The 20,409-nt window shown below is 42.4% G+C and overlaps 1 protein-coding gene across 4 annotated transcripts in view; it reads left to right on the forward strand.

The window, feature by feature from the left end:
* Positions 1 to 2,304: 2,304 nt before the first annotated feature.
* LOC140212061 (paladin-like) overlaps positions 2,305 to 20,409 on the forward strand; it is a 288,234-nt gene continuing 270,129 nt past the window's right edge. For 2 of the 4 annotated variants that reach the window (XM_072282526.1, XM_072282527.1), the window contains exon 1: positions 2,629 to 2,900. The gene's annotated coding sequence lies outside the window, so the exon portion shown is untranslated. Of the gene's footprint in view, positions 2,472 to 2,627; positions 2,901 to 20,409 lie in introns of those variants that run through there. The other 2 variants (XM_072282528.1, XM_072282529.1) reach the window with 2 other exon arrangements.

The following is a 20,409-nucleotide window of genomic DNA, read 5'->3' on the forward strand; positions in this document are numbered from 1 at the left end:
AATATTTGATCTTAATGAGGCCCCAGCGCAGGACTACACGAGAAAGCCTAGTTTACCACTCTTGGAATAACTTTGTCTAATTTTCCCCAGGCTCTGATGCTCATCTGATGCAGAACCTTGCAGACATACAAGCAAGAAAAATGTCTGGAAAGCCTGGTCAAATTTCTGGAATGACATAAAGCTATCCAGAAATAGTTTTTGTTGCACTTCAGTCCATGGTAATAAATACTTGGTCTATTTGATCTTAACTGAAGATATACAGAACTGTGCAAAAGCTAGGGCGCCTAAGACTTCTGCAAAATACTGCTGTAATTTTATGTAATGCACTGTACTGCTGTCACAAAAAAGAAAATATTACGTGTGTGAGTGAAGATAAACCTGATTCTGATATAGTTCTCTGTTGTGGGCTGAGAGTGGGAAGCACCAGTGACATGCTGCTATGATCAATAAACCAATTGTTTGGAATCAAATGACCTTGCCTTTTGTCTTAGGGCTGGGTGTGTCAGCAGCTGCGCCACCCTCTGCCCCTGGCACTCCTTCTCTGCCACCTGTTCCACCCTCACCATTCCCAACATCCTGTGCTCACACCAGCTTTACAAACTTGCTCTCCACTCCACATTGGCAACTACAGTACTGTGCAAAAGTCTTAAGCATCCTAGCTATATATATGTGCCCAAGACTTTTGCACAGTACTCCATGAGCTTACAATTTGTCAAAAAAATCTGCATATCTAAATCTGCATTATGATGGATGGGATTATGGACAAAATTGTATTTGGACTTTTTTTTCCCTCTTAGAGAATAGCTCAAAGTGAAAAATGACATTCTTCTGCCCCAGTTCTGAGGAGAGAAAATGGCAGCGTCTGAATAATCTTATCATTGGCTGCTCATTATGCACCAGCTTCCATAGGAATGGACAGACTGAAGTCAAAGTCCAAGGTCAGGAGATCTAGATAAGCGGAGAGCAGGCTCTGTTACATTGACTTAGCATACATAGGTAGATGGACATGCATACTGAGCGCGCGCGCACACACACCAACAAACACACACACACACACACGACTTACTGCACACAGTCACAAATATACTGTATTGTCTACACTCTTCCCCTGACTCCCTCCCGCACTCCCTTCGCCATGTAATCCTCCCCATCCTTCATTCCCAAGTTCTCTTATTCTCTACCTCTGTCCCCTTCTCTTAACTTCTGCCATCAGTCTCTCCCTCTATTTCAACCTCTTCACTTTCCCACTCAGTCCCTCTTGAAATGTCTCGGTCCGAAATATCAACTATTTATTCCTTTCCATTGCCCTGCTGAGTTCCTCCAGCATTTTGTAGCTACTCCCCCCACCCCCAACAGTCATTTCCTTCTCTAACTCCTCCTGCTGTTGGTTGCCCATCTTCTCTGAGACAGACCGCTGACCCTCTTCAGGGCTTCTCCCCGATTGCCATTCACTCTTGAACTACACACCCAGCACCCTCAATGTAAGATCTCTCAACCTCTATCACTCGTCCCATTCGTCCCTCCTCCATCTTCCAATCACATTTCCTCACCTGCATCCACCTATCGCCTGCTCCAGGGTAGACATAGGTTATTTCCTTTCTACCTTTCAGTCCAAATGATGGATGTAGACGCGAAACAGCATGTCAGTTTCACCCACAGATGCTGCCTGCACCGTGATCCAGCATCTGCAGACTCTTGTGTCATCAGCCAATGCAGATGGACTTACTCTGTGGGAGATGGAACAACTCATTTTGTCATTACAGCGCGTACACTGTGGCTTTAAAATCCCATGCTGTTCCGAAACTCTCCGCGTAACTCAGATTGTTAATAACAGATGATCAAATCCCCCTCACCCTAATCAGTTACACATTGAGAGCCCCGAAACCATATTCGAGGAAAACTTCCTGGTCAACACTCCTCCCTCCCTCAGACACCCGCGCCAAAGGGAAAAAAAAACGAATTTGTCATTAATTTATGGGAGTTTACTGTGCCAATAGTGGCCCCTGTGCCTTGATTACAACCTTTAGATGGTGGTCTTCGGAGCTGTTTTCAAGAAGTGTGAGGACTTGTTATATGAATTCAAATTCTTTCTTTCGAAATTACAATGATCATTTTTACTGGAGATCTCCCAGGAATGAGTAAATATGTAAAATTTCAGGCTGACACTGACACGCTGTTGCATGTAGTCATCTCATCAGTAGTTGATTTGAGAAATACTGAACGACTCTCCGGCTGCACCATTCCGTTTTTTTTTAAACAACATTCAGTGAAAGTTACACAATTGCAACATCCGAGAGCTGATCTTCCTGTGCTTAGAGAGCTGCTGGCAACAGACCTCGGCAGGACCGACCGTGCAGTTAAAAGAAATCAGATTAAACCGGCTTCGCGCTCAAACTATTCAAAACAGGAAAGGGGCGAGCTAACTGATAATTTGATAGCGAAAACCTTCAAAGTTCAAGAAAACAGTAGCGGTAAGTATTAACACTGAGGGGCTCTCTCTGCTTGAAGTATCGAGAACTTGATTTAACTGGGGCAGACCGTACTGTGGTCTGATTGGCTGATGCTAGGAGCCAGCGTATGATTGACAGGGCCGTGGATTCGCAAGGGCACGCCCTCACATTCTCCGGTGTTGAGTTTTGCCCTGATCACTTCGCGCGCGTGTTTGTGTGTGTGTGTGTGTGTGTGCACGGTGGGAGCGGATGACAGGGCGTACCGACTACCTGGTGTTGATGAAAGCATTTGGATTTTACCATGACCACCTCTTCACAATCATAGGCGTCCTGGCTGGGATTCCGCCGAGATGCTGTAAGGCTGTGCGTGCCTCTTCAGATCTGAAATCTTTTCAACGTGTCCACTTTTGTTAAAGGAATTGAATGTTTGCTGCCAAGTCAGTAGCTCAGGTAACGAATTTTCCCCTTATTTCTCCTCCAGTTGCTGATTGAGCTGGCGAAGTTGATTTGTTTAAGACTGAGTAACGCCAACTTCCATTCAGGGTTGTATGCAGAAAAAAGGGAAGGAGTTAATATATGAATCGTTTCATCTTCAAAGCAAAGGGTGTTGCTCAAGAGCTGGTATGAATACTGGTATGATTGTGTTTAGTCTAAAGTCTGTAAGTCCAGCTGGCTAGCTGATCAACAAAACGGAGAAGGTGTCAGTTTGTTGCATCTGGTCTGAACTTGGTGGATCTGAAACAAATTTGAGCGTGATATACATATGTGACACTGAGGGAGTGCTGTACTGTGAGAACTGCCAGCTCATGGTGAGACTTTAAACCAAGGCATCGTTTACCCTCTCGGGTGAGCTCAGCATCCGACTGGTGCCCTTCCCGCAACCAGAGTCATTAGAGAACAGTTTTTTTTTCCAAAGTAAAATACTGCAGGTACCGAAAATCAGAAATAAAACTTGGTACTGTTGCTACTCAGGTGGTATCTGTGTGTGTGTGTGTGTGTGTGTGTGTGTGTGAGAGAGAGAGAGAGAGAGAGAGAGAGAGAGAGAGAGAGAGAGAAAGAGCGTAACAGTTATTAAGGTTGATCCTTTTTATCAAATCCAGGGAAAGTTAGAAATTAAACCAGCTTTACGTTGCAGAAATGGAGGCGAGACAGAGAATTGAAGGAAGAGTCTGTGTCATGACAGAAAGTGGGAGTGATTACATGACACAAGTGGTGGCAGTGCTTGTTAAGGAGATAGTACAGATACATCTGGAGGAAGTGTTATAGCACAGGAGCAGACTCTTCAGTCCATGGTCTGTGCCAAACACAATGCCAAATTCAGCTAAATCCCTCCATGATCCACATCCCCCCCCCCTTCTGTGCATATTCGTATTTCTATCTGAACGTTTCTTGAAAGCCACTATCATCTCTGCTTCCACCACCACCAGCCTTGCAGCCTGGTCGAGGCACCCAGGTAAAACACTTGCCCTGCACATCTCTTTTAAATTTTATCACCTCTCACCTTAAATGCATTTCAGTAGCATTTGACATTTCTACCCTAGGAGAAAGACTCTGCTTACCCTCTCTATGCCTCTCATAATGTTATGCCTATCAGGTTTCCCCTCAGTCTCCGATGCGCCAGAGAAAACAGCCCAAGTTTGTCCACCATCCAGACCTTGCTCTCTTCTCACTGCTGCCATCAGGAAGGAGGTACAGGAGCCTCAGGATCCACACCACCAGGTTCAGTGTTCTATGGTTCTACGGTTATTACCCCTCAACCATCAGCCTCCTGAACCAGAGGGGACAACTTCACTCATGCCAACTCTGAACTGTTCCTACAATTTACGGACCCGCTTTCGAGGATTCTTCATCTCATGGTCTCCATATCTATTGCTTATTTACAGTTTATTGTCTTTTGTGCATTGGTTGTTTGTCTGCCTTGTTGTGTACGGTTTTTCATTGGTTCTATGGAGTTTCTTTGTGTGCGCTCAGAGTGCCCACAAGAAGACGAATCTCAGGGTTATCTGTGGTGACATATGGGTATTTTGATAGTAAATTTACTTCGAACTTTGAAATATGTCTAATCCAAGCGGGATTCTGGTAAACCTGTTTCGTACCCTTTTAGAGTAAGAGATAACAAATTAACTCTCAGATGTCATGAGAAGCAACTTGTGTGGAAATGCGAGACAGGCTGATTATATGACATTGTTAAATTCAATATTGTGTTTGAAAGGTTGTAATATGCCATATTGGAAAAGAGGGTGCTGCTCTGTGAGTTTGCATTGAGCTTTGTCGGCACAAAGACAGAAGTTTCAACCTTGTGGGGTTTTGCTGTGCAAACAGGACTGTCATCTTTACCTACACTGAAACAGTAAATGATTTATATTATTTTTTTCTGTGAAATACTTTGAGCATCCTGACGTCAAGAAAGGCTCTATGCAAATGTGAAATTTTATTTTTGCAATTTAGCGCAGTTACAAAAAAGATGTCTTACTTCTTTTTTAAATTCCTGTTTGCTGTCCTTGGCTCCTGCTTGTCACTACACGTTAATAGGATTAAGATCAGGCATCACAATTGCCACTAGTGTTGATATTAGTTCACTTGGGTGACATTGGTCAGGTTAGGTCAGTGCCCCGAGGAAGCAAAGGAGCGGGATGTACAGGGAGAGGGGTCAAAAACTAGGGAAAGTACAACCCAAAATGAACTCAAGATAACAAAAATATGTAGGTGCTTATCCAGGCTCCAGAAACAGGATGTGCAGATACCACTAATGTTGCATAAATGAGACACTAACTTTACAAGAGAGATAAACAGGAAGAGCTTCTCATGTAGTTTTTCATGTAGAGTGAATGCTCACGTATTTTCAGAATATAGTTTTAAAGCCTGTGCACATTTTAATGCACTTTTGCATTAAATCTTTTATTGATTTTCTTTGTTAAAAAAGTTCTTTGGTCTTTGTGGTGAATGTATATGCAAGTGCCAATAGGTAAAAAGGTTCCAGGAATTTAACCCAGCAGCATAAAGGGACATTTTTACAAGTCACAGTGGTATGTAACATGAAAACAAACTTGCAGCCTCTGTTATTCCCATATGCCTGTTGCCTTTGTCCTTGTAAATAGCAAGGTCATAGTTTTCAGATATTGCTGTCAAAGGAGCCTTAGTAAGTTGCTGTATTGAGTCACACAAAATGCTGGAGGAACTCACAGTCATAGTCATAGTCATAGTCATACTTTATTGATCCCGGGGGAAATTGGTTTTTGTTACAGTTGCACCATAAATAATTAAGTAGTAATAAAACCATAAATAATTAAATAGTAATATGTAAATTATGCCAGGAAATAAGTCTAGGACCAGCCTATTTGCTCAGGGTGTCTAACCCTCCAAGGGAGGAGTTGTAAGTTTTGATGGCCACAGGCAGGAATGACTTCCTATGATGCTCTGTATTGCATCTCAGTGGAATGAGTCTCTGGCTGAATGTACTCCTGTACCCAACCAGTACAATATGTAATGGATAGGAGACATTGTCCAAGATGGCATGCAACTTGGACAGCAGGCCGGGCAGCATTTATGGAAAAGAGTAAACAGTCGATGTTTTGGGCCAAAACCCTTATTCAGGACTTAAGGATTTTGAGTGTGTTGCTTTGGATCTCCAGCATCTGCAGATTTTCTCGTGTTTGTGGTGCTGCATTGAGTACTCACAACAGCCATAACATGCCATGGTAGTTGGAGTGGATATTTGGTGTGGTGGTTGGATAGGCAGTCAAATGGTCTACTTTGTCTTCAATGATGTCAAATTTATTGTTGGAATTACACAGCTAGGGAAGTGGAGAGCTTTCTGCACATTTTGGGTCTTTTAGATGGTGGAAAAGCTTTGGCATGTCAAGAGGTGAAGTATTTCAGGTTGAGGCGAATACTCTCATAGCCACAGTTTTATGTGCCTGCATTGATTAGGTTTCTGGTCAATGTGACCAACATGGCACTGATGATTGGGACTTGGCAGTGGTATCGCTGTTTAATGTTGGCAGTAGTAGGAGCAGGTGTTTGGACTCTCTCGTGTGGGAGATGATGTCATTAGCATGTAAATGGGCTATTTAACACCCCCCCCCACTAACCAGTGAATTCCTATCTGTATTAATCCCATTTTGCAGCACTAGTCCTGTAACCCTCAGTGCTAGACAAGACAGATGCTATCTTTCCATCTCTTTCCATCACTCTCTGTGACATTCCAGGTATTTGCCACTCTCTGGGAGAAAAATATCCCCATCAGATTCCTTTTAAATCTTGTACCCCTTACCTGTATTCTGTGTCCTCTCATTCACCTCTGATAAGGAAAAAGGATTCCTGTAGTCTCTCTTATCATAGCCCTTATAATTTTATGCACCTCTGTCATGCCCATTTTAATCTGCTCTGCTCCAGTGAAAACTGACTAGTCTCTCCAGTCTTTTCTCATAATTAAAATACTTCATCCCAGGCAATACCTTGGTGAATTTCTTTTGCATCCTCTTCGGTGCCATCACATTCTTCGCTATAGTGTGGTGACCACAAATGTGTGCAGTGCTCCAGCAGAGTTTGACCAATGTCTTTACAAGTTGGAGCCTAGCTGCTCTTTTCTTGCATTTAATGCCCCAAGTAATGAAGGCCAACTTCCCTTATTAACTACCTTACCTACCTGTGCTGGATCTTTGGCTTTGCAAACCAAGGTCCCTCTTTCCTCAATTCTCCCTTTGATTTTTCAGTATCAACCTGAGGACTAGCCTCGAGCTACAGACTGTTGTGGCCCCTGCTTGTACGGATATCTGATCCTGAGACCCACCAACCTATGTCCTTGCTGCTCCTCCCCCGGAGCGCCTGCCATCTTGACGGCACGTCTGTTTCACATATCTTAACGCAAAGTACAGGAGAGAGACCTAGACTCTGGCCTGATCTGTAACTTCTCCACCATCCCTATCCTGTCCTCCTAACTCCACTCTCTGTCCTCAAAACCATCCCTATGAATTAAAGAAAAACAACTAAATCTGAGCTGCAATCTTGACAGAGACTGCAGATCAGCACCATCTTGACTGGAAGTACTACTTTCAGCAAGTTGATGATCTTTCAGCAGCAGTTGGTGCTTGCCTTACTTTGTGCCTGTAGATTTTGCAGAGGTTGCTGATATGCATCTGAACTTTGACAAGCACCATGCTGTCCTTTTCCAAACCTTCTTGGCAAACACACAATCCAGAAACAGGCAGACGATCATCTCATCTGCTATGTAGCTATTTTGAAGGCAGCATGTAGTGGGAATTTGACGCCAACTGTGCAGGAAGTTTGTGATCGATAGAATCTCTCCCACTGCAAGTTATGCAAGGTCCCGGTGCTTATTGAGAGTTCTGGTGTTGACTTTAACAATCTCTTTCGGAAACCAATAGACTATGTCCTTTCCCTACAGATCCTCTGGTATGTTCCATACTGACCACTGCCTGGTGGTCTTGTGGTTAGAGGTGATTTCTGCAGAAACTTTTCTATGAAGGACAGTTAAGCTTTGCAGTGGTGAGGCTAAGTACATCCTTTGCAGCACTGGGGGCGGGTGGAATCTCGATGACATTTGGTGATTGCATACTCTGATTCCACATGCACACACACCATCAGAAGGAGATGAAGGCTGGGCGTGTTTTCCCCTTTCCTTCCGTGGAGAAAATCTAGGGCCAAGCGTCTACGATGAAGTGCCCTTGGGTCATGGTCAAACTGGATCTCCCTCATTTTGCTTCTGGTTACAAGCTCTTGTGTGCTGAACTTCACCTACTTTGAGAAAGGTGTCATACAGCTGAGTTTTTGCATTCTATTAAAACAGGTTGGCTAACAGATTTTAACATGCACTTAACCGATAATGCCTGTTTGTGCAAATGTTTGCTTGATTTCTGTATTATGCAATAGCAGTATAAAGTAAGAGAAATAATTTGCAGTTGAGCTCATTTTGTGACCACGGGACACCGTATTGCTCTTCACAGCTAATAAAGTACATGAAATTTTGATTGGCAGACAGCATTGTACTGTGTGGTCCCACCAAAAGGCAAAATAATAATCCATTGTATTGGTGATGGTTGACAAATTAGTATTGTTCAGCAGACTGAGAAGATTACCTTGTATTTCAAAATAATGCCATGGAATCATTTAGGCTGCGTTGAGAAAGCCGACGGAGCCTTGCTTTAATGCTTCATCTTGAAGACTCAGGCTTGGATAGTGCCAAACTATATTCAGTTGTCAGCTGAGATTTTCTAAAGAGTTTCCGTAGTTGGGTTTCAGTCTATAAATGGGTTAGGCAGACATGTAGTTGTTATGACTGAACTGAGACCAGTTAGCAGAAAGTGTGAAATATAGGGACTCTTTGCACAATTGTACTTGGAGTAATTATATTAGTGTTGCATTTGCATATTTTAGTATCAGAACTGCTTTGGCATTTCTATTGGATCTTGAGTCCAGGATCACATGGCTCTATTCTTCTCGTGTCCTGGCAAGATTAACTGCTCAGTTATCTTATTTCCTGTTTGTGGGATCTTACTGTGTGAAGTGAGTTGTTATGCAAAACAGCAATGGCCTGCACTATAAAAAATAATTTACTGCTTGTTATCTATTTCATGAGTTTATGGTAAAGATGATGCTCATGCTACTTAATTGTTAAATATACGTAGTTAAGTATATTCCTCACTGCCCTTCTCAGATCACTGTATCTGTGCTGTGGCATGCCCATTACTGCAGCAATTTAGTGTTTTAGAAAGAGATGAAAATAATTACTTTCACATTGACTTGAAACACAACAACCATAATCAGCACCGGTTTAAAAAGTCTAAAACTGAAATGGGTGGAGGCGATGGTTAAAAGTCACAGTTATAGATGAATATCAATACCTTGCGTTTCAGCATCTGACCTTAAAAAATGATAAACACAAGAGGTTTTGCAGATACTGGAGATCTGAAGTAACACACACAAAATGCTGGAGGAAATCAGTAGGTCAGGCAGCATCTACGGAAAGGAATAAAGAGTTGACGTTTCTGGGGAGACCCATCATCAAGACCCAAAAAGATGAGCCCATGTAAAAAGAATGAATGGTTAGCCAGGTGGCTGCTCTGTATTTGTATTCAAAGGAACACTACTGCATGTAGGGTGAGCAACACACACACAACACTGGAGGAACTCAGCAAGTCAGGCAACATCTAAGGAGGGGAATAAACAGCCAACAGTTTGGACTGAGATTCTTCATCAGGACTGGAAAGGAAGGGGGCAGACGCCAGAATAAGAAGGTTGGGAAGAGGGGAAGAAGTTGTCAGTTGAGGAGGAAGGTGGGTAGGTCGGAGGGGGGGGAATGAAGTAAGAATCTGGGAGGTGATAGGTGGAAGAGGTAAAGGGCTGAAGAAGAAGGAATCTGATAGGAGAGGAGAGTGGACCATGGGAAAAAAAGGAACGAGGAAGGGAACCAGAGGGAGCTGAAGGGCAGCTGAGGGGAAGAAAAGGGGTAAGGGGGTAACAAGAATGAAGAATGGAAAAAGAGAGAAGGATGGATGGGGGAAAATTCTTGGTTGAAATGCCGACTGTTTGTTCCCTCTATATATGCTGCCTGACTTCCTGAGTTCTTCCAGCATTTTGTATGCTTTGTTCAAGATTTCCAGCACCTCTAGAATCTGGTAATTGTGCATGTAGGGCGAGGTTTATTTTTAATTTGATATTGTTTGCATTTCAAGTTCAAAGTAAGTTTTATTATCAAAGTACATATACACCATAGAACATGTCAAAGTACATGTCACCATATACAACCCTAAGACTGATTTTCTTGTGGGAATACTCATAACAGAACCAATGAAAGATTGCCCAGCTAGGCCATTCAACCAGAGTGCAGAAGACACAAACTCTGCAAATACGAAAAGAAGAAATAATAGTAATAAATAAATAAACAATAAATATCAAGATGAAGATAAAGATGAAGAGTGCTTGAAAGTGAGTGCATAGGTTGTGAGAACATTATTATCCATCCTTAATTACTCCTGTATTGAGAGGGTAATTAACAATTCGCCCTGTTAGTGAATCTGGAGTTACACTAAGGCCAGACTAAATAAGGGTTTTCAGATTTCCTTCCCTGAATAACATGAGTGAATCAAATGGGTTGTCTTAATGCTGTGTAGGTAGCTTCTTGGTTACTCTGACTGGGAGAGGGGGGATGAGGTAAGAAGCTGGTTTTCAATTCAAATCCTAGTTTTATTTCATTACTTGAATGTAAATTCTCCTGTTGCCAAGGTGGGATTTGAGATCATGAAAGGAAGAGACTTCATAAGATGAAATTTGGAACAAGATGCTGGAAGAAATCAGAGGGTCAAGCAGCAAATCTAAGAATAAAAGGTGCAAATTGACATTCTGAGTCAAGACCCTGAATCAGGGTTGAGAGAGAAAAGGAAAGGTTGCCAGCATATAGCAGTACGGGAATGGGCGTGTGGGGATAGAGGCTGGTAGGTGGTTGGTGTAACCAGATGGGGAGTGGATATTCCCTATTAAAGGGATGTGGGCGTGGTGGGGGAGAGTAAACCTAGGTGAACCAGACAGTCTGAAGCTGTTTCTATTCAAGTGCCACCAATAAATAACGCTAATCACTCTAGGTGCTGCAGCACTACTTCCAAAGGTCATGTTCACTCGTCTGCTCTCCAAGATCATTTGGTAATCACTCAACATTGTTTTGACTGGGCCGTACAACTTTGGAAGATCCTAAATTTGAACTCTGTGTTGAGTCACCTAATCTTTAGATAGGATTGAAGTAAGGGAAAATGTCACTCTGTCAGACCTGGTTACTTTCTCATATCTCATAGTTAAGTACCCTACTCTTTAAATTCAAATCTATTTGGGGTCACTTTTAAGATTCAAAAGCTAATCTCAGTTTACAATAGTACATTTCTTTAATCTATGTTTCTCAGCCTCCCTTGTTCTCCTCAAGAAAACTTGCTATTTTCTGACCTCTTCTTGAAGCTGGATCTCACTGCCTAGGGTTCTGATCAGTCCTTGGCTGTTGTGCAAGCACTTTAGAGCACAGCAGCCTGGAAGCAGCTGATTATTGGGTAGCGTCACTGCTCTCACTATGGTCCAACCATGAAGAGGCCTGTCTTGGAGGGTTTTCCAAACACAGCATGGGGTTTCATCATTTGCACTCTATTTTTCATCTACTTGTAATTTCTACCGTTGGCAAAGCTTAGCCCTCAACTTGCTAATTGTGAAAGCCCATCGGTAGTATTTCAGGGATGGAATACTATGTACTATAATGTACACCACAGCTAAGTTGCCATTCAAGTATGTCACTAGATGGTCAGGTAGCATCTGTACTTGGGTAAGCTTGGTCTGGTACACTGCTGGTCGTTCAATGTTATAGAGTATGATAGATACACCTAATGGAAACAGTGTCATTGCCTCACCAGGTCTGCGGCATCAAGCAGCCCTTACACTGGAGTTCCCAGCCTGGGAGTCCACAGACCCCTCCATTATTGGCAGAAAAAAGGTTTGGAACCCCAATTTACACTAACCCTACATCAATCTCATCTTATTCACTGTACTTTCCATCAATTTCCCATGCCTCCAGATTCTAAACTATAACCAGGAGCAATTTACAGTGGCCGAGTAACCTACACAACCTGCATGCTTTAGGAATGTGGAAGGAAACCCGGTGATTATAGGGAGAATGTGAATACCACACAAAAGCATTACTGGTGGTTTGAATTGAACCGGGGTCACTGGTGTTGTGAGACAGCTGCTCTTCTACTTGAATCACGGTAGCATCCATCTAAGTTCTCCATAAGAGATTTGGTGGCAAATTAATCTGAAGCAGTTAATGTGAAACACCTTAGAACATTTTGTCACATTAAATAAATGTAAGTTGTCTTTGTTACAGTAACCAGGCTTAACAAAGAGTCCCTGTCACGTCACCATTGACTTGAACTGCATTGTACATTTTTCACATTAGTCTTTTCTTGGATGGACTGTTTGCACTTCAGTGAGACTAGGGTAAAACGTTCTGTTTTGTTTCTTGGATGTTATTTGATTACGCAGAGCGATCAGTATGAGTTGTCAATCAACACATCAAGCACAGTGGGAGCACATGTAGAACTAGAGAGGAAATGAGTATGTCATTTTGGTGACTGCAGTTGTTTGCACTTAAGAGATGACTGAGATTTGCATTTATACAACAATTAAATTTGCCGATGACATTAGATTGATTGGCCTAATCTCAAACAATAACGAGGTGCAGACATCCCACCTCTCCTGGAAGATCCGGGAGTCTCCCGCATATCAATAGTGACTCCCTGATGCCCGGAAATTATATACGATATCCTGGAAGTAGATTTTTTTGAGAGGGAGAGGGAGCATCCTGATTGGTCTCTCTTCGTGCTAAGAGTGGTTCCCAACCACTGGGCCGTGAGGAAACAATATGATTTGGCGATATGAAACGATATGAGTCATTGGCACCTTTCCTCATTCACTGTCACGCACTGTTGAACTTGAACGCTCGTGAGGTCATTACGCACACGTCATCTATGTCAGCGCGGGAAAATGATCAACTCCTCGAGCTTGTAAATGACGACGGGCTGAGAAGTATGTTTGACATAACATCTCTGCTGGCATTCTGGATCAAAGGCTGAATATCCTGAGACAGCCACGAAAGCACTGAAAACATTGCTTCCATTTCCAACATCATATCGCTGCAAAACGGAGCTTTCTGCAATGAATGTAACGAAAACTAAATTGCGGAATAGACTGGACATAAGGAACCCCCTTCGAGTATCGCTGTCTCCCATCACCCCTTGATAGGACCGTCTTGTTGCAGGAAAACAAGCCCAGGGCTCCCACTGATTCAGCGATATTGGTGTGTTGCAATGATTTTATATGTTCATACGAGGAAAATATGCACTATGTGTTTAACATCCAAACGTTACTTAAAATGTTATGATGCTATTGACTTATCACCTATATTCCGGTCGTGATTAACACCCCCCACACCCCCACGCCCACCCCCTGGTCGGCCAGTCCGCAAGAATCTTGTCAATATTAAACCGGTCTGCAGTGCAAAAAATGTTGGGGACCTCTGCTAAGTAGACCTATCAGTTTTCTCTGTGGGAGGGCTTTACAGTCGACCTCAAAAATAATGACAGTGTTGCTCGCTGCACTGTTTGCAACAGTGACTTTTCTATTGCCCATGGTGAGTTAAAACGTAAAAGACATGTTGAGGTGAGTTTAACAGGTGTCATTACAGCATAGCTAACGTTATTTAAACTAGCTGGCTAGCTGCTAAGGAGCTAGGCTATTGATGTCCTACGTGATGAAGCCAAACTCCCTGTAGACTTGCTTGAAGTTGTAATAGAATAAACATGATAATATAATATAATAAAAGTACATATTTTAATGTCACATTTGCTGCATATACCCAACTTGGTTTATAGATTAGACAAAATCACTAAACAAAGTATTACATACACCCTTAGAGGTCGAGGGGGTGGGGGGGATATGGTGTTGCGGGGGGGGGGGGTGCTACCTCCCTGAAATGGTGGTGATGCCTTCCTGAAATGAGTTTTTGCAGGGTGGGATGTCTGGAGGTGGCATACAGGGAAGAAGTCATCTCCTCGACAGAGTACTGTCAAGAAAACAACCTCTCCCTCAATGTCACAAAAACAAAGGAGCTGGTTGTGGATTACAGGAGGAATGGAGATGGGCTAACCCCTACTGAATCAATGGATCTGGGGTTGAGAGGGGTAACCAGCTTTAAGTTCCTCGGCATCCACATCAGCAACGACCTCACGTGGTCTGTACACACCAGCTATTTGGTGAAAAAGGCACAATAACACCTCTTTCACCTCAGACGGTTGAGGAAGTTTGGTATGGGCCCCCAAATCCTAAGAACTTTCCACGGGGGCACAATTGAGAGCATCCTGACCGGCTGCATCACTGTCTGATATGAGAACTGTACCTCCCTTAATTGCAGGACTCTGCAGAGAGTGGTGCAGACAGCCCAGTGCATCTATAGTTGTGAACTTCCCATGATTCAGAACATTTACGACGACAGATATGTAAAAAGGGCCCAAAGGATCACTGGGAACCCGAGTCACCCCAACCACAATCTATTCCAGCTGCTACCATGTGGGAAGTGACACAGCAGCAAAAAAACCAGGACCAATAGGCTCCGGGACAGCTTCCTCCATCAGGCCATCAGACTGATTAACCAATGCTGACTTGAGTGTATTTCTATCTTACATTGACTGTTCTATTTATTATAAATTACTATGATTGCATATTGCACATTTAGATGGAGACTTAATGTGAAGATTTTTACTCCTCATGTATGCAAAGGATGTAAGAAGTAAAGTCAATTCAATTCAATCTTTTGTAGCCAAAACACTTCACAACCTACGAATTATATTCTACAGTGGAACCAGTGCTTTAATCTCAGAAACTTGGTTGCTAATTTGTTTTTAGCTATTAGCCACAGACAATAATGCAACAACATTTGGCATATTGTGCAGGTCCTCCCCAGGGTTCTGTTCCAGGGATCAGTTCGTAACCCGATGGTTCAGGATTCAAAGTGTGGCTACAAACTGAGTCTCCAGAGCAGCAAAACATATCTTGGCCCTGCGGCGGAAAGCAAAGCCATCCCGGTGGTCTTCCAAGTGCTTATTTTATATGTACAGTCTGTCCATAAGTTGTATGTTGTGAGTTCAAACTCTGGAGAGGCTCTGTAATTTTTTTTATGTGCTGCTGGTTAAAAGGAGAGTTAGCTAGTACAACTCCAGGAAAATAAAGAAATGGGATAGCAGTAGGTCAACAGGCCCCACCGGCCTGCTCCACTATTCAGTATGGTTGTGGCAGGGTCTATGCTGGCTTTGACTCCTCTTCTGTGTCACTTTTCCAAAACCCTCCAATCCTCAATCTTTCAAATATTTATATTCACCTTGAATATACCTAATGATTTGTGTTGGTATTTAATATTTCAGTAATATTTGAGTAATATTGTAAATATATTGTTTGTTTAAGCATTCTTTGCTTGCTTACATAATTCATTATGGGTAATATGTAAAAGAACATGAATAGCATACATTATCATGTCAACACATCATAAGTGTGTAATCATTTATCCCCAGCTCTGTGGTTTTCTTTCAATTAGTTTTACGTTCTATAGTTACAAAACATACCAGTGGTGATGAGTAAGTTTTTCAATTCAGCACACTTTCTTCGTAACAGGAGATCAACGGTCGAGTTTTTTTTAAAGAAAAGCAGAAACAGGTGAAGTTCACGGGAACATAAATACTGAGTACCAGGTGATAATAATTAATAAATAAAAATAGAGAGGGCTGGTTGCTTTGGAAAGGTAGATACATTTGATTGCACAAAAGATAACTGGGTGACGTCTATAGAATTAATTGAGCAGTGTTTTGAAGCAAATGAAGCAGCCAATGACAAACAAGTACCAAAGTTGCTGAGTGCAGTAGATGGAAAGGCATACAGTTTGCTTAGAAGTTTAACTGTTGCTACCAAACCAGCCGAAGTGAGCTTTGCTGACATCGTGAAAGTAATGCCAGAACATTTAGAATTGAAACCATTGCTGACTGAAGAACATTTTAGTTTTCATAAGTGGAATCAAAAGGAAAGGGAGTCCATTTCAACTTATGTGGCTGATTGTCTGTCTGAGCATTGTCAGTTCGGTGATTGGTATAACGATGCACTGAGAGATTGCTTAGTTTGTGTAATCTTACAAGAAAACAACTCCTAACTGAAGCATAATCCACATTTAAAAGAGCAGTTGAAATCACTGCGTCAATGGAAACAGCAGAGACATAACTGAGTTGCAGTCAGAATGAAAGTGAACATGAAAAAAATTGCAGCGTCTAGAAGGAGACTTGCTTGGCGGAACAAATTGTGTTACTGGGTTCCTCCAGCATCTTGTATGTATTGCCTTAGATTTCCAGCATCTGTAGATTTTCCTGTGTTTGAGATACAAACAATATGCCTTATACCAGAAAAGAACAGCATATTAATTGAAATGGAATTGGACATTGGCTCAGCTGCCTCAGTCAATTCCACAAAATTGGTTTGAATGGCACTTCAAAGATACTAAACTGAAGCCCGCAGAAGTGCAACCAAGAACACTTGTGGGAATTACATTCAACAGCCAACAAGCCAAATTGTGCTTTTATGTAGTAAAAACAGAAGGGCCAGTATTGTGGGGTCATGATTGGCTGAGAAGGCTCCAGCGTGATTGGAGATCCATCCACCATTTGAATGCCATTTTCCTAGCCATCGAGTCAACTGAAAGTGAATTAAGAAAGATACTGAATGTTAGCACATCGGTGGCATTGGAAAACTCAAAACATATCAAGGTTAAAATAGTGTTAAATGAAATTGCCACACCTAAGTTTTACAAATCTAGTCTGGTTCTTTATACAATCCATGAAAATGTAGCCAGTGAGCAAGATCGCATGTGTGCCTTAGAAAGTCTTTGCAAGATTGAGTGGATCCCATGGGCAACACCAGTGGACCCAGTAGCCAAGTAGAATGGGTCTGTCAGGATCTATGGTGATTTTAAGGTCACCATCAACCAAGTACAGCACATAGATCAATGCCCACTGCTCAGGATAGAGGGTATCTTGGCAAACCTTTTGGAAGGACAACACTTCAGTAAAGTGGACCTAGCTGATTGCCTACCTGAAGATGGACATGGAAAAAGAGTCCAAGATGTTTCTCATCATAAACATACACAAAAGGCTTTATGGCTTTTATAGGCTTATTTTTGGAACAGCATCTGCACCCGCACTCTGGCAGAAATCTTTGGACCAGGTGCTGCAATGCTGACTAGGCATTCAGTGTTGCCTGGATGACATCATTGTTACTGGTAAGGATGACAAGGAACATCTCCAAAATTTCAAAACAGTGTTAAAATGATTAGAAGGTTATGGGCTGAAAGCACAATGCAACAAGTGTGAATTCTTTAAATCACTTACTGTGGTCACTCCATTGATGCACAAGAATTATACAGGTGTGCTGAGAAAATTCAAGCGGTGGTGGATGCACCAAGGCCAAAGGATGTGTCACAGTCGTGGTTCCTTTTAGGATTTGTTAATTACTATAACAGACTCCCGCCAAATGTGGCTACTGTGCTCCACCCCTTGAACTCATTATGACCGATAGTGAAGAAATGGCAATGGACAAACCAGTGTAAGGCGACTTTTCAAAGGTAGAGGAAACGGTGATGTTAGACACTGTTCTCCCACATTATGATCTACATCATCCAGTGAAGCTTGCCTTTGATGCCTCACCTTATGGTATAGGTACATTCATATCACATGTTATGAGTGATGGAAGTGATCTCCCCCTAGCCTTTGCTTTACGTTCCCTTATTGCTGCATAGAAAAAATCTGCACAAGTGGACAGAGAGGCTTTGAGTCTGGTTCGGGATGGAAAATGCCTCAACCAGTACTTGCATGGGAGGGAGTTTAGCCTCATTACTGATCATCAACCACTGGTGTCCATTTTCTGTCCACTGAATGGTTTTCCACCAACAGCAGCAACATAAATACAGAGAAGGGCTCTGTTTTTTGGAGGATACAATTTTAAGATTGAATTCAAGAGGATGATTAATCATGGGAATGCTGAAAGAGGACACTCCACTTGACATATTCTTCCTAATGCAAATTCAATATTTCCCTAATACAGCAGAGATGATCCAAGGGGAAACCAAGAAAGACCCCAAACTGTCCTAGGTCTACATGGCCACCCAAAATGTCTGGAATGTGCCACAGAAATTCCAGTTCCCCCATTTTTACCAGAGCCGGGATGAACATGCCCTTGATGGGGTTTGCCTTGTGTGGGTACCATCCAAGCTGAGAGTTAAAGTGTTGGAGGAGCTACAAGTCAGTCATCCAGGCGTGTTTAAAATGAAAGCATTGGCTTGAAGCTTTGTCTAGTGGCCTGGGATAGATCTGCTGGTCAGGCAGTTTTCCATGTACTGTTCGAGATGCCAACGTGTCTAGAAAATGCCAAGAGTAATGCCTCTCCATCCCTGAGAATGGCCTGCATTGCTTTGGAAGCGGATTCATGTGGATTTTGCCAGACCGTTCATAGGCACAAATTTCTTGGTAGTTGTGGCTGCAGCTACGCACTGGCCAGAAGTGTACATAGTAGCCTCCACTGCAGCCTCGCAAACTGTTGGCATGTTGAGAAGCTGCTTCTTGAGGACTGATGTTCCAGTATGCTTAGTCAGTAACAATGGATCTCAGTTTGTTGTGAAACAATTCCATTCCCGAAAATGAATGGAGTAAGTCATATTACATCTGTGCACTACCACCCGGCTACAAATGGCTTGGTGGAAAGGTTTGTCCAGCGTCTAAAGAACACACTGTGAGCAATGTCAGTGGAACATACTACATGGACACTGAATCAGAAGTTTGCCAATTTCCTCCTTGCTCATCGCAGTGTAGCATTCTTCACAATCAGGAGTTCACCAGCAGCACCGTTTCTGAGTTGTCCCTTGTGCTCTAGCTTGGATCTCCTCAAATCCAATCTCAGTAGGAGTATGCAGGACAACAACTGAGACAAACTGAGGGCTGCTCAAACAAGGAGGTTCAATGTTTCACTCCTGGACCAGCAATCCTGGTGAGGGTCTATAGAAGTGATCAAAAGTGGGTTACTTGGGTGTCCAGTGTTATCAGAACCATTTCCTGCAGTCCAGAGTCAACTCGTACAACCACCATGGAGGAGACCCCAGAACCTGAGATTGTTTCACAGGCAGAAGTATCACCTGCAAGCAGTGACACCCCAGCAGTGACTTGTCGGGAAAGACGTTATCCCACAAGAGTAAGAATTCCTCCACAATGATTAAATCTTTAGGCCTGAATGAGACAATTTAAAATTTACTATGCTATGGATGTCTATATAGTGGTTGTGCTATATAGTATACTGTATATATGTATATAAGTTGAGATGCATTCTATGTTGAGTTGGAGTTTATAGCTAAGCAGGGAGAAGTGTTGTGCATTTAATATTTCATAATTTAATAATATTGAGTAATATTGTAAATATACAGTATTTTTTTATTAAGCATTCTTTATTTGTTTACATAATTAAGGGTTGTATGTAAAAGTACTATACATGAATGGCATACATAATCACATCACCAGGTCATAAGAGTGCATCTTACTGAAAGTGAAACTAAGAGCATACGCGTTTATCATCAGCTCCATGTTTTTCTTTCAATCAGTTTTTTTTTTGTTTTGGAGTTACAAAACTTAACAATTTGGCCTTCACCATTCGAAGGGCAGAGAATTCCAGCAATTCAATATTCTCTGAGAGAAGAAATTTCCACGCAACTGATTTTTAAATGATCTGCCTTTGATTTTGTTACTGCCATGATTCCCTCGATTATGAAAACAGCTCGTCTATCCTGATGAGCCCCCTTAGGATCTTATGTTTGAAGAAGATCACCTGTCCATTCTTTTAAATGGGATGGGAATAGAGACTCGTACTGTCTGTCCAACCTCCCTTGATAGCACAACCCTCTCATCCCAGTAATTAGCCACTGGCTCTCCTTTGACTGTCACCAATGCTACTCTATCCATTGTTAGGCAAGGGGACTAAAACTGTGCCCTGTATTCCAGGCATGGCCTCACCAGTGCCCTGCACCACTGTAACAAAGCCCCCTTATTCTTAAACTGGAACCCCTTTACATTAAGGCCAACATGCTTTTTGCCTTCTTAACTATTGGCGGTAATGCACCATTAAACTGGGTGCCAACCGCCGTAAAACAAGACGGAGAAGAAGAAGAACTACTTGTTGGACCCGGCTGCTTTTTGTGATTTATGCCCTAGAGTACCTAGATCCCTCTGAACTTGCAGTCTTTTTCCTTTATGATAATCTGGTTTTTGATTACTTGACATCATAACCCCTAGATGGTGAGATGAGAATTTTTCTTAATTGAGAGAATCACGAATAA

Source organism: Mobula birostris, chromosome 18 (genome assembly GCF_030028105.1).
Source record: "Mobula birostris isolate sMobBir1 chromosome 18, sMobBir1.hap1, whole genome shotgun sequence".
NCBI lineage: Eukaryota > Metazoa > Chordata > Chondrichthyes > Myliobatiformes > Myliobatidae > Mobula > Mobula birostris.